Genomic DNA, 13,419 nt, shown 5'->3' with positions numbered 1-13,419 from the left:
AAAAACCTCACTGTTTTCATTCTGAAGCATCCCCCTCTTAACCCTTTATCAGCCATCCCTGTGCCACCTCCATCTGCTTTGCCCTTTAATGTTCATTCAAGTTACTTGGACACCCTGTTCTTTCAAAGTTGTTATAGCAATTTGGCTGCAGTCAGCAGCATGACGCTTTCAGCAGCGATCTGGGGACTTGGTCCCTAATCTCATGAACAAGTCGCTGAATGGCTCTTTTAAACATCCCTTGATTTCCTTATTAGAGGGAGTTCACTCAAAAGCAGAAGCTCAATGTGTGTCTTGCAGGTCAGAGAAATAACTTAGGACATTCCTTCTCCTAGAAATGAATCTCTTGAGAGCTAAGTTTACTGCAATCAGATTCAAATTTACAAAGCAGAATGAATAAAACCCAATTTTGATAGTACTAATATACACACACACACACATCTATATATTTTAAATACACTTAAATTTCATTAGCAATGATTGTTTAGAGAAACATCATTACATTCCTGGGCTTGGGAGCCTTCTCCAGGGTTGTGAACAATCAAAGATTTATTTGAGCTTTCTGCACACTGGGAAATGAAGACACAGAATCTCATTATCATGTCTATTAAAAGGCAGAATCTGGGGTACATCTAAGAAAAGATGTATTACTTTTTAAACTGCGCTGCAAACTGTGAAGTACTACAGGGACTTGAACTATTTAAAAATACTCTGGGCTTATGAGTAAGAAAAAATAGGGTCTCTTTCCCAAACAGTATAAAAATATCACGCCATTAAGTTCTGCTGTTATTACAGTCTTGGAAATATGATTGTATCTACTTTTCCTTGAAGCTGGTTGATCCCTGAGTTTGATGCTGGGGTCGAGGGACCACGGAGGGCTACCAGAGTGAGTTACTTAGGGGACAATGCAGTGGGGGTATGAACAATGACCAGTTAAATTCTAGTTAACCCCAATTATAAACCTTCACCTTTGTTAATTAGATTAATTCATCAGCAGGCACTATGCTTACAGTGTGTTGGAGGTGTGTGATCCAACATTTTCACCACTTATTAAAAGTTAAAATCTTTTATGTCATCAGTCTGTTGCACACAAATGGCCATGCAATATATTGCTGTAAAGGTAAAATCAGGTTAAGTTTACCTATAAATTAGAAGGTAACATTTATTATAAGGATCCTTCTTAGAAGTGAAAAATTTGCCTTGCAAGCACTTTCTGTAGTTATTAAAGATCTCCAAGCTATGAATCTGAGAGCTTAATTAAACGCAACAGAGACATGTCCAAGGAAGGCAAGAAAGGGGCTGAACATCAGTGTAGGCAGTTTTCTTAGGTTATCAACATCTCGTTTTTCCCTCGAAAAATGTCCAAAATTTTGCGTGCATTGGTGCAATGTCTTAACACACTGACCTCTGGAGACCTGAGTCCAGTCCAGGTCTGTTTAAGACCACAGGTGATGGTAAAAGGGTTGCCTTCCAGAGCTGAGAGGTTGGTTATGGCTTTTGGTGCCCCTGTGGTCGTACTTCCATGTGGCAAAGGGTATTTTACCGCAGGTGTGGGAAGCAAAGGGCAAGCTTGAACAGCACCTGCTTGGTCTGTGCTGGCTTGATAAATCTTTTTCACAAATGTGACACCGACTGACCATTTTTCAAGCTAGCAAAACTCGTACAACTAGTTTGCATAAACAGAGACGAGTTTTGCTCTCAGTCTCATCTATGCAATAAGTCTACACTGCTCCCACTAAATTCAATGGGGTAATTCCTAATTTATATTTGTGAGAGAGCTGCATTTTGTCCATGAAATACTTTCAACAGAATGACTCAAAGACAGTTGCAAGTCTTTTTAAGCCCCATAAGATCCCTGTGAAGCTGATGAATGCTGCATATATAAAATATATTAATATATCTCCAATTTACAGTTGTGTAAACTGAGGCAGGAGAGCTCAGCTCCTGATAATGTCACAGTTCAATTTCCCATTTGAGTGAAAGATCTTCAGTGACAATATTCAAAGGCGCCTACAAGAAAGGTATTTACCAAAACTAGCATATATTTTTAAACGTTTATAAATGTTTCTTTAAGAAGTGGCTACAAACTGAAACAAAAAAGCAACATGAATCAAAAGAATGCTTTTTCACTCTCCAGAAATGTCCAAACACATTCCTATGCCTGCAAAGCAGGGGCTTCTCTTAACCCTGGTTCTTCTTGTCTAATTGTGTGGGTCATCGTCGGATGAAGTTTTCATTTTGGGGGCAGATCTATTGTTGGCTAACCACTTGGGTAAAAGCATAGAGAAATCTTTTTGAGATTTGTTCAAGAAGTCACATTTTGGTTTTGGAAGAGGGTATTAAATATAAAAACGTTTTGGGATCTGTCTCTGAAAATGTGTGTTTGCTTAAGAGATATTGCTGCTGTAGATTTCTGGCACTTTATTTCTCTACGTTTCAACATGCTAGTTGAGTGGGAGGTCTGGTCTAAAGAGAAACTTAAGGGAGAGCGTATCTTCACAGCACCAAAGAGGCAGGGAGCAGCTGAGCTGGAATAAATGCAGAAAGAACATCTTTGTAAAATTGTTACTCAAGGTAAATAGGAAACAGGTTTAGTCTTAATTAAGAACTATGCCTTTGTAGCTGTTGCAGTCACGCGGTATCGAATATCTAGAACACTGCCCCCTTTTCCACGCGCTAAGTAATGGTATTGTTACGTTACCCTCTCCTTGAAAACCAAAAGATCTGCTGAGGCAAGTAAACAAAAATTTCAGATTATGGAAATTAACTAAAGCACACAAGGCTGCCTTTCTCAGTGTTCAGACTCAACTAATTAGGGATTAGATTATTCAAGAGCAGCAGATCAATTAGGATTGCTTTCTGTAAAAATCCGCAGTGAAATATAGTTACCTGTTGAAAAGTGAAAGAAATCGTGCCCAAGTACAATGGCCGGATCAAGGCACAATACTGCGCGTTGACAAAATAAATTATGAAAACAATAATCATGTTTATCCAATCTCTTTGTGCAAAACTGTTATTTTGATTCCAGTGCCAGCTGTCTGAAACTTTAATTTAAGTGCTTGCTTGAGGCAAGACATTTGGGATACTAGTTTAGAATGTTTTATAGCCTAAGCAATATGTTTTACTAACCTCAAATACTATGATGATGATTTTAATGGTAACTATAATATGTTCGAGGGGGTTCCAGGGTGATCTTTGATTTTACTAGAATGCTTGCATGCCTAATGAACCCTGATATTTTTTGGCTTCATTAGCTGCCAGCTCCCCAGGAGTGGTGGGAGACTTCTCTACAGGAGGCGAATGCTTTGTATTTTAAGGGTAGATGTACCAAATGACATACTGCGCTAATTTTAGGCTGGGGTCAAATCTGTGTGTGTGTAATCTGGGGAAACAGTTAAAAAACCCCCTCTCTCTACATTGCAGCAACACAAAAAGACTGATAAAAAGAAATATTTCATAATTCACTAAACTATTCATTTCAGTGGTTGGTGCCTGTTTGCACGCTTAAGAAGAATACGTTATCTCTCGACTTGTGGTCTGAGACTCTTCTCCAGAAGTCCAGGGTCCTTGCTATTGCTCCAGGAGGCAGCAGGACTGCATTGCAAGGCAGAATCCGGCTGAACCCGACGGAGAACAGGCTTCGATTATTTGTGCTGGAAGTGGTGGCTGGGAGATATGAGGTCATGGCTCTTGAAACTGTGTCTCCCTCATTGCTCCCGCATAGCCCATAGTCTTTGTGCCTCAGTTTCCAACCACACGCCAGGGCTAACGACACTTGCAGGGGACCAGAGAATCCCTTTAGTTGCTGTGCTCATTGCTAGCACAAAGTGCACACCAGAAGGTTTGGTGCAAATAAAGGATTTTGGAGGATTCTTCTTATATTCAGTGAGTTTTCTGAACCCACTGAGGCAGATGGAAGTATTTTCAGTGATTTTGTCTGCTCTCGTCTAAAGTGTAACATGTTGGATAAAAAGCATTAATCTTCTAACTAAAGGGATTCCAAACAAGTGCTATAAAGATTTCTTCAGGCTAAAGGTAGGGGTTTTGTTGTTTTTTTTCTTTTCTTTTCTTTTTTCCCCTAAGTTTACTTGTTTTGAATGAAATACATCATCCTTTTCAATGTGTTTTTTGGCACTTTAACACATAGTCTAACCCAGAAATTAATGGTTTATTGAAATAACAACTTTGAAAGGGATTTTTTCAAGGAACAAGAAGGATTTAATTTGCTACATGCTGGCACACTGATTCATTCATGCTTTGTCAGGACAAAATGACTATTTGCACTAAGGTATATATTAAATATAACTATACTACATAATATTTTGATTTTTTTTCCCAACAGATCACATCATTTCCCTGAATGAAAGATAAAAATAATTAATTGAAAAATAAATATTCCTGTCTTTTTAATTTTTTATTTTGAAATTAATATTCGGTTTGAAAAACTATACCCTTAAACCATTTTAAATACAAGGCAATTCTTGGGTAGGCAATTCTTAATAAAAGGAAAATTTGGGCCTAGATCTCTTGGGTCTAATGCATTAACTGCACACGTAGCCTTCGTGAAGCCATTAAGTCCTAAACTAATCCTGTGCTCCCCAACCTACAGCCTCTGGGCCGTTTGCAATGCTTTAGGACGATTTTTCCGGCCCGTGACTTGCACTCTTCCTCTGTTTTTCCTGACAGCTCCTCACAACTCAGCTCAGAGCTCTGGATGGGGTTCGATACAATTAGCAATCAGCTCTCCGTTCCTAACTAGCAGCCTCGTCTCTGTTAAACTTCTGCTCTCATTTTTCTAAGTTTTTATTTACCATTTCATCTCTATGACTGCCTTTGAAACCAATTTTGCACTCCAAAGAATATTTGTCTTCCTTGTCTTTTACATATACAAGATTTGGTGGGTTATTTACTCATAGCATATTCTTTTTACTCCCGGAAAGAAATTAAAACGCGAACTTTACAATGCAGGTTATTTGACTGCAACAGAATAATACTAATTCGGAGTTAGTTCATGCAACTTCTTTTTTTATTGATTTTTTTTTTCCCCTTTCTGAGTATGAGCGATGAACCTGAAACATGCTCACATAGTCAGATGATTTCATTTGGAGAAAGTTGGGAAAATGTTTTTCTACTATTTTATTTATTTGGTTTTATTGCTGGTGACAAAAAAATATAGAACTGAATGAGAGGTTGTTTCATTCAGCCAATTTGTTTTTTCTGATGCAGACTGAACAGTTCTAAGTCATCCTGGACTCCACTGAGTTTGACATCCATCAGACAACTCGGGTCATTTTTATTCCATTAGCATGAGTTTCCATTGCAACAAATCCTTTTCCTGCTCAAATTTGTGTTAGAGAGAATCATCTGGATCTTGTCAATTTTCACTATTAACGGGCTGAGCCATTTCTCATATTAGTAAACATTTTATTTTCTTGTGTGTACAACAAAGAAATAGTTTATTTCCATCTAAGGCTAGCAGATACAATGTGGTTTTGAATATTTACTTTAAATGAATTGACATGACTTTTATAGTTGTAGTTCTTGATTCATGATCTGTGGGAAGGAATAAATCTATGAGGTCACCAGAAAATCACTGCACTCTGGATTTTTTCCACTTCTGAGGTAAGGATGCTAAATACCAAGCCAAGATAATGGAGACGTATTTGCAGAACGTTTTCACTATGCAGAGCAATATGCAAGTGGAAAGTATCAGTATCCATTTCCAAAGAGCGATTTTGATAAATTATATCAAATTCCAATACTCAATAGATCACTTGCAGTCTCAGCCCCATGTGCAAACACACAGTCCTGTATACAACCATACGACCTTCCTCTTAAAAGAGTTGACAACATACTTTGAGACGGAGCAAAGAAATTTGACATAGGATAGAAAAGCTGTGCTTGAAAAGACCTGACAAATGAGACAAAAAGAGCTGGTTGGATGTGATTCACAGGAGCTTAGACCCAAGTGCGCTTGCTCAGACCAGAAATACATCTAGATCCCAGTGTGCTGTCTCCTAGAGAAGCCAATGAGAGAAGGAGTGTTAGAAACACGACCCATGCAAGTCTCAGAGATTATTGTTAGAGATGGCAAACATTCTGGAAATGTGGAATTTCCAAATAGAATGAATCCATCAGTTTGATTCTAATCCCCACTGGAGACAAGGGAATTAATTTCTCTGTATATTCCTCTTTGGACAGATTCCTTGTAATGTTTGGTTATTTTAATGTGCATCTGTAAGTAAGAACTTTTCCCTTTGTACAGAAAAAACCCCCAGAGAAGTCCCATCATAATGGAAATCAGGTAAAGTATGGGGAACTGATAAGGTCTAGACTCAATGCTGCAAGTCTATGGCGTTGCTTGGACAGTCATATTTGGCCTTAAGCTGATGACTCAAGCAGCAACAACAACAACAACAAGCTGGAACACTGTATTTATTCATTAGAAAAAACCTCCCTTTGTGAATCTCTTGGTAAACACAAAAGGGAAGTGTGGTAATTTTAGAAGATACCTCTTATTGAAATTTGACTCTATACATATTAAATCTATGGGAACTAACTGAGATTCTCCAATAAGCAAGAAAAGAAATTCCATTGCATTTTTATCTAGTTTTCACTATATGTTGAAGAGGACTTTGAACTTTGAGTGCTGGTTGGGAAAGCCTTGCAGCACAGACGTTATTAATAATGCTGAAATCCACATACGGTATTTCCTATTGCATCTCAATTACTGGATTTAATTAGCATCCAGTAGCCAGGCAAAGAACAGCAGTACCATTTGACATAAAGTAAGGTGCAGAGGTACCAGGAAGTCCACACTGTCCAATTGTGATAGGAGATACAAGCCCACCCATGAGCACTGGAGTATTACATCCGTCAGGGTAGTACAGGTTCCTCATTCGCCAGTAAGATTCCTTCTTTTCATCCTACTCCTATAGGTTCAATAAGTTTGCCTTTACAATTTGTTTCATTGAACAATGAAAACAGATGAGTTGATTGTTGCAAAAAACATGTATCTTAATATGCATTTTATTCTTTCGTGTATATATTTCTGCTGAAAATCCGTAACAGATCATAAAGAACATTTCTTAAATAAAACCAGCACATCTTAAAGGCACCCTGCAAGTGCAATTAGAAACATTTCCCATCACACAGCAAAGATAATGTTTCCTAAATGTTCTTAATTTCATACATCTGTTATGCTCTGTCATGAATTTTTTTTCTCCTCCCAAGACAATTTTTGAAGGTTTCTGCCAATGTAATTCAATTTAAAGCTTTTAATGTCAGCTCAATGGTCATGCCACTTTCTCCACATTTGTATTAGGCTTAGGGAAGGCAGAAATATGATGAACACTTTTCATCAGTAGCCTATATTCATGACAAATAGCCACTGCATTTTTCCCCATTATTTGTTGACCATATTTTGCCATCACTGTTTTTTATCTCTTTAATGTATACAGAGACATGCACATGTAAATGTACACACATATGCAGAATAATTTTATGTGTAATTTTCTTAGGCCACAAGTCATTTGTATTGCTTTTAAAACTGCAAAGTGTCTTCCTTGTTCACTTGTTTTCAAAATATGTCTGTTACTATTTTTGGACTGATTACTGAACAATAACTATACATTAATTTTTTACGTTGTGTTGAAACTATGTTCAAAGGATCTGACTTGACATTACGATTAATTTTTAAGAGCTGCCAGTTCTACTTGCTGAATAATCCCCAAGTCCTAGAGCAAGTTAGATAGGGTACAATCATATTTGTCAGAAAACCATAATATTCTGGATATGACTGTATTTTGTTCTAATACAGTGTTACTGTGGAATTTGAGATCATTGATTGTGTCTTAGCTGCTACACCTTGTCATGCTGCACTTTGACTGAATACCAGGAAAACACCCAGGGTGGGATTTTTACCTTTCTGTGGGAAGAGTGGAGGGATATAGAGGGCATGCATACAAGAGAAAAAATTGCATTGTTTGTAAATACGTGTATATATTACCATCACTTTGTCTTTAGTTTGAGAGAAATTGTGTGAAACTCAAGGCTCCACTTGACATGCAGATTACCTGTCCTGTGGGATGACATATTTAGAGACATTGCACTCTGATAGACTAGCTTCTGACCATACACAAACTTGAAAAGGCCTAGGATATTCCATGCCTGATAGAGTTTGGTATGAAGAGGTGGTGGTGGTTCAGAGTTCCCTGTTGCTAAAAATCCAGGCTGGTCACTGGTGGCAACTGAGAAGAGGATACTCCAGGACTGCTCTGCTGGAAGCTCTTTCCAGCCTTTGCCCATTGAAATTGCACGGACATGAGGAGCTTTGCCTTCCCAAGCCTCTAGCTGAAGATGGCCATCTAACTATAGTGAACCTTCACCATTATCCTCACTCATGCCATCAGAGGCAATCTGTCTCATTCATAATCACATGTTCTCCTATATCTTATTGCTCTCTTGACCATAGTGATAAATGTTCAGTCTAGATTCACTATCCGTAGTTCCTGTGACTATTTTCGCTCACTCTGTACTGCACTGCCTCAGCTTTGCTTGAGTGTTGCATTCAAAAGAGCTTCTCAAAACAGGCATGGATGTTCCCTGCAAAGGCCTAGACTATGTGTGTCTTCCATTAGACCAGCTTTTCTAGGCATGGGAACATCGTACCCTCATGAATGTAAACTCATCTTCAAGAGCAGGTTCACAGACCTCTCAGCAGCTACCTATCAAGCTCTCAGTTGGGTTTTATTTTCAGTGATACTCAAAATGAGTTTGCAGTTGTCATATTTCTGCAGTAACATGGTACTGCACCAACAGAGGACTGAATTAACAGAAGAACTGATTTATGGAGCCACAGTCTGCCTCTCAACATTTGCTTTCATCTCCAGTTGGGATGGGGAGTCCTTGTTTCCTCAATGGCAGTTTGGAAAGTTGTAGAAATATTTTTTCATGCATTTTCAATTGAAACAAAATATTTTGACATAGTTGAACTGAAATTGCCTAGTTTGGTTTCACTGAGATGGCCATGACTGCTTCATTTTGTGAAAATAAAATCCTGCACTATAGTTTTCCCTGGTGGTAAATTACCTCCTGGGATTTGTGAGTGGGAGGCTTGAGGCTCCATTTGTCCCAAAGAACTAAGCAAACTGGCAGAAATACATTTCCCACCGTGTCCCTGAGTTGTGTGATGCCCATAACGGGCCGTGACAAGGCTCGGTGGGAAGTCTGTACCGCATTAGTGCTCTAGGTTAATTCCAGTGGCTAAATATTCTGAGAGGCCCAAGCCAGATTGCAGTGAGATACATAGAGGTTTATGTTAAAAAAATCTTCTTTGCTCCCCCCCCATCAGTATATCCTCCCACCCACACATACTTTGATTTTATCAAGATAAGAAAGTGATTTTCCAAAAGGGAATTCCAACACAGGTTTTGCTATAAATTGCTTCACCGTCACCCTTCCTGGTGTGAGGAGGCTGAAACACATCAAGATCTGCTAGCAAAATAAACACTGAATCTGTTTTCCCAAGGGAATTAGTGGCCAGGGAAATAAAACCAGGGGAGGGTTTACACTCTCAAACATTGGGAAAAAAAGTCTCGAAACAGTTAATACCATTACCAGAGCCTGGCCTTACAGCGCAGGAAGACGGTCCTTTGCCTCATGACTGCACACCAGCTCTAACACTGCTACAATTGATCAGGAAAGCAGATTTAAAATATCGGTCTAAGGCTTTTCTAATTATCTTAAAATAATCGTTTAACTGCTTGAAATGAATACAGCCACAAAGCAAACCTTGCCGACTGTTCACCGCACACTAACAGACACAGACTAACGACCCTAGAGAGCAAGCCTGCTCTTCTGATGCAGCATCATCTGCTCTCAAAGACTAAAGTGACGTGTCCTCTGCTCTCCACGTGCTCCGCGGACCGGGAATGAAGCCACATCACTTCTAACACAATCCCAAAAATGACACCTGTTCGGCACAGACACCACAGAGGGATTTTCAGAGTCAGTCCCTCGCAGCTATGCAATCAAAGATCAGTTTTCAATGAAATATTACTTACTTGAATCAATGTTGTCTTGATTCTTCGTGAAGGGTGCAGCAGGCATAAAATGTGATATTGATTTCTGAGATGTAGCCTGGTTCTTTCTTCATGGCCATTTCAAAAAATGCAAAGTATTTCTTTTCTTTCACATCACAGATCACGTCACCTTTACAAACTGGAGGTCAAGGCCCTTTTATGTTGCCTCATATTTATCTCCTGTCCTTTTTTTCTCGTCCTCCTCTCTTCATCTCGCAGTTTTTCTTTCTCCTCCTTGAGTTTTTATTGCCTCTTCGGCTCTCCTCTTAGCTCCTGTTCTAATTTCTGCCTTTTCCCCTGCTCTCCTGAGTGCTTTTAGATTCTGATCTAATTTCTCATGTCTTCTCCCAGTGCTGCTCTCTCTCTTTTCTATCTTTCTGACCCTTACCTGTTCTCCTTTCTGCATCTCTAACTCCAACTCCGCTGCTCCCCTTACGAGGCACCGGCTCTGGATTTTCCTCCTTGTCGTTCCCCACGTTGCTCTTGGGCTGTTTTTAGCAGTCATTTCAATAAAGTTTTCCCTGCTGTATGCACAAATACAATGTCCCAGCCTCTCATAATAATACATCTTTTTTCTAGGTTGCCTCCCATTTCCACGATTAGCGTGTGTATCTTTTTAATGAAACTGTAGAAACGACCAGGAACAAGGCTTCCTAAATCTGTAATCTGTTGCTGCCAGCCTCCCATGATAGACAAGGGTTACTTTTTTTTCCTGAAGCCAATGTGAATTTAAGTCTATCCCACTGGTTTGGTTTAATTAATTTAGGAGCTAGAGAGGGGTCCAGATCAGAAATCATAAAGCTGAAACCATCTCTCAGTAGTTTACGGCATGCGATAGGGAAGAATTAATATATTTTCCAGTTATATTTCGGAGCAGCAATTTTACATAGGAAAACTACGGTTTCCTGAATACACCACTGACTAAGTCACCAAAATGAATATTTTAACTGTGAAAAGTGCCACGTAGGCTTGAGCTTGAGATAAGACGGGCTGTGTCTGAAACAAGCCTCTAACGCCAGCACTTCCCTGATGCTCTGCGTGGTCTCAGAGGAAGGCATGTTATAGTCTGAATATCCAAATGATGTTACTAAGCAGCTCGTCTGTTTTGCCAAGATTTGCAAACAATTCTTGCTTCGTTTGTGAGAGCTGAAGAGATCGCAGTGCATAATGATACGCCTAGAAATATTCTGGCTGATGTGTTGACTGTCATCCCACAGCCTTGGAGCTGATCATATATTGGATAACAATTTGATACCATAATTGGATGAACCCAAAGCTTAGACTTAGGTCTACACTACAAATACTTGTGGTTGCAAGCCTGAAATTCTCTTTCAATTACTTTGTGTTTTATTTACTTAAAACATACTCTGAAAATACTTACCAGTAAACTCATTCATTAAGGTCACCATAAAAAGACTTATATGCTCCATCAACTTGTTTTATTTTCAGATTAAAAAATAAGCAAACAAAAAAAAAAGCATCAGTATACCATTTTAAATGTATTTATATATATTTATTTACATACAAGTCCTCTAAAATAATATTAACCAATTTTCACAACATCCATGTTCAATGATCCTATTTCTTTCCCTTTGTGTGACACCAGTTCCAGCATGGTCCAAGGAGTTCTGACATAACTATTTTGTGTTCTGACTCCCTCTTGGTTACGGTAGCAGAAAGTAGTATTTTCTGCCAGCTTACAGAAGAAAACACCTTTACCTTTGTGTTACTGAGACACGGGTAAGACTATGGACGCGAGTCTTCTGTGCTGAGAAAAACTCCTCAGGCAGGCAGTAAGCCAGGGAACCCCAGTTGGAGAGTCTGATCCAAAGCCAATTAAAAGTGCCATCTAGGGTCTGATTATTTTCAGCTTGGCTTTGACCCAGGAACATGCCCTTCTTCTGAACGGGAAATCAAATTTTGGAAACAAATAAGAAAAGGATGACAAATGACTATATCCTGTGCTAATTTCCATTTCATGCAAGTTCCATGGAAATCAACAGAGCAGCTCCTAATCTCAGCAGCAAAACTTCAAATCCCACATAGTTCTCCTAAAGTTATCTTGATGTAGAGCAATGTGGCCCAACAATTTGGTTAGTTGTTCGTTTTACTGAGCCACAGCAGTATTTAGCCCAAATTAGTATATCCTGCAAGACAAAACGTGAAACCACAGCACAACACAGACACATTTCTCTTTCAAAGCTGTGTTTGGAAGAACTTAAGAACTTTGAATGCTTTAAAGCTATTAAGTGGTCAGCTTTTGAGTTAAATATGCCTCAGTACTGACACTTATCTTACAGGAATGCAACAGTCTTTACCACAAATCCTGTGCTAAGGCTTTGCCTCTGTTGTTCCGTGATGTGCATGTCCAGCACATGATTTCTTGTGATAGGCTAGGTAACAATTCACCCAGCCCTATGTCACTAAACTGAAAGTTGTCTTCAGGAAGGTTTTGCTGAAAGCAATGTCTCTTTTCAAAGAATCTTCATTGGAAAATATTTTATTTCACTATAAATGCCTTGAAGGAAGAATTTAAATTCAGTAGAATCTAATATAACATGTCATTTTATATTCCAGCATTCCACCAGGCAGAGGTAACATACTTCAGCGAAAGCACACATTCCGTCCAACATGCCGCTTAACTGAAATGGTGTGTACATTTTATGTATTTTCTCTTTGGTTTTGTCTTTAAAAGATTTTTTCAATTTACAAGCTTTAATTTTTCATAAATGTAACCACTTTTGCTTGGCAAATAGAAAGCTGAATGAAATTTGCTGCGAGTGTATTCCTAACTGAGTCAGAATCAATCGAATGGCTCAGGAAAATAGTTTTTGGAGCTTTTGCTGTTTGGGCTAATTCCTGGGATTAGTCATTAATATCAGCTTGATAATAATGTGTATCTTAGACACTTGGAATTAGTTCTGTGCCTTGCTGGCTTACCTGAGAGATTTGAACCTTATATGTACCTGTAGACACCTTGAATTTAAGATAACATTGAAAATTAGTCCGGGTCTCAGGTACAAGTATACCTGAATCAGATGGTTCCTATGTGTTTAGCCAAAATAAATCGCTGGGTCTGTACAAACTCAGAAGTCTGGAGATAGGCCATACATAAATACTTTATAGAGTGTTGTGTACACTAATTAATAAATACAATTCTCTAAGAGCTTTCTGAACCTTGAATAAACATTGCTTAAACAAACGTAGGCAAATTATTAATAGAAACTGTAATGTCACTATCTATTATTCTTATTTGGCCCTAACTACTTTGATACCAGAAGATTAGAAGAACAAAACAGGTTAGCTTTACCAAATAGGAAAACGTTCCCAAAGCACAAAA

The 13,419-nt window shown here is 38.7% G+C and overlaps 1 long non-coding RNA gene across 1 annotated transcript in view; it reads right to left on the bottom strand.

The window, feature by feature from the left end:
• The window catches only part of LOC142603561 (uncharacterized), a 138,304-nt gene extending 127,079 nt beyond the window's left edge, over positions 1-11,225 (bottom strand). The window contains exon 1 of the long non-coding RNA XR_012837501.1: positions 10,062-11,225. This is a non-coding gene — a long non-coding RNA (uncharacterized LOC142603561). The remainder of the gene's footprint in view (positions 1-10,061) is intronic.
• Between the last annotated feature and the right edge of the window lie 2,194 nt (positions 11,226-13,419).

This window comes from Balearica regulorum, chromosome 12, assembly GCF_011004875.1.
Source record: "Balearica regulorum gibbericeps isolate bBalReg1 chromosome 12, bBalReg1.pri, whole genome shotgun sequence".
Classification (NCBI taxonomy): Eukaryota; Metazoa; Chordata; class Aves; order Gruiformes; family Gruidae; genus Balearica; species Balearica regulorum.
The sequence above is the reverse complement of the archived record's forward strand: the minus strand, read 5'-3'. Positions and strand labels throughout refer to the sequence as shown.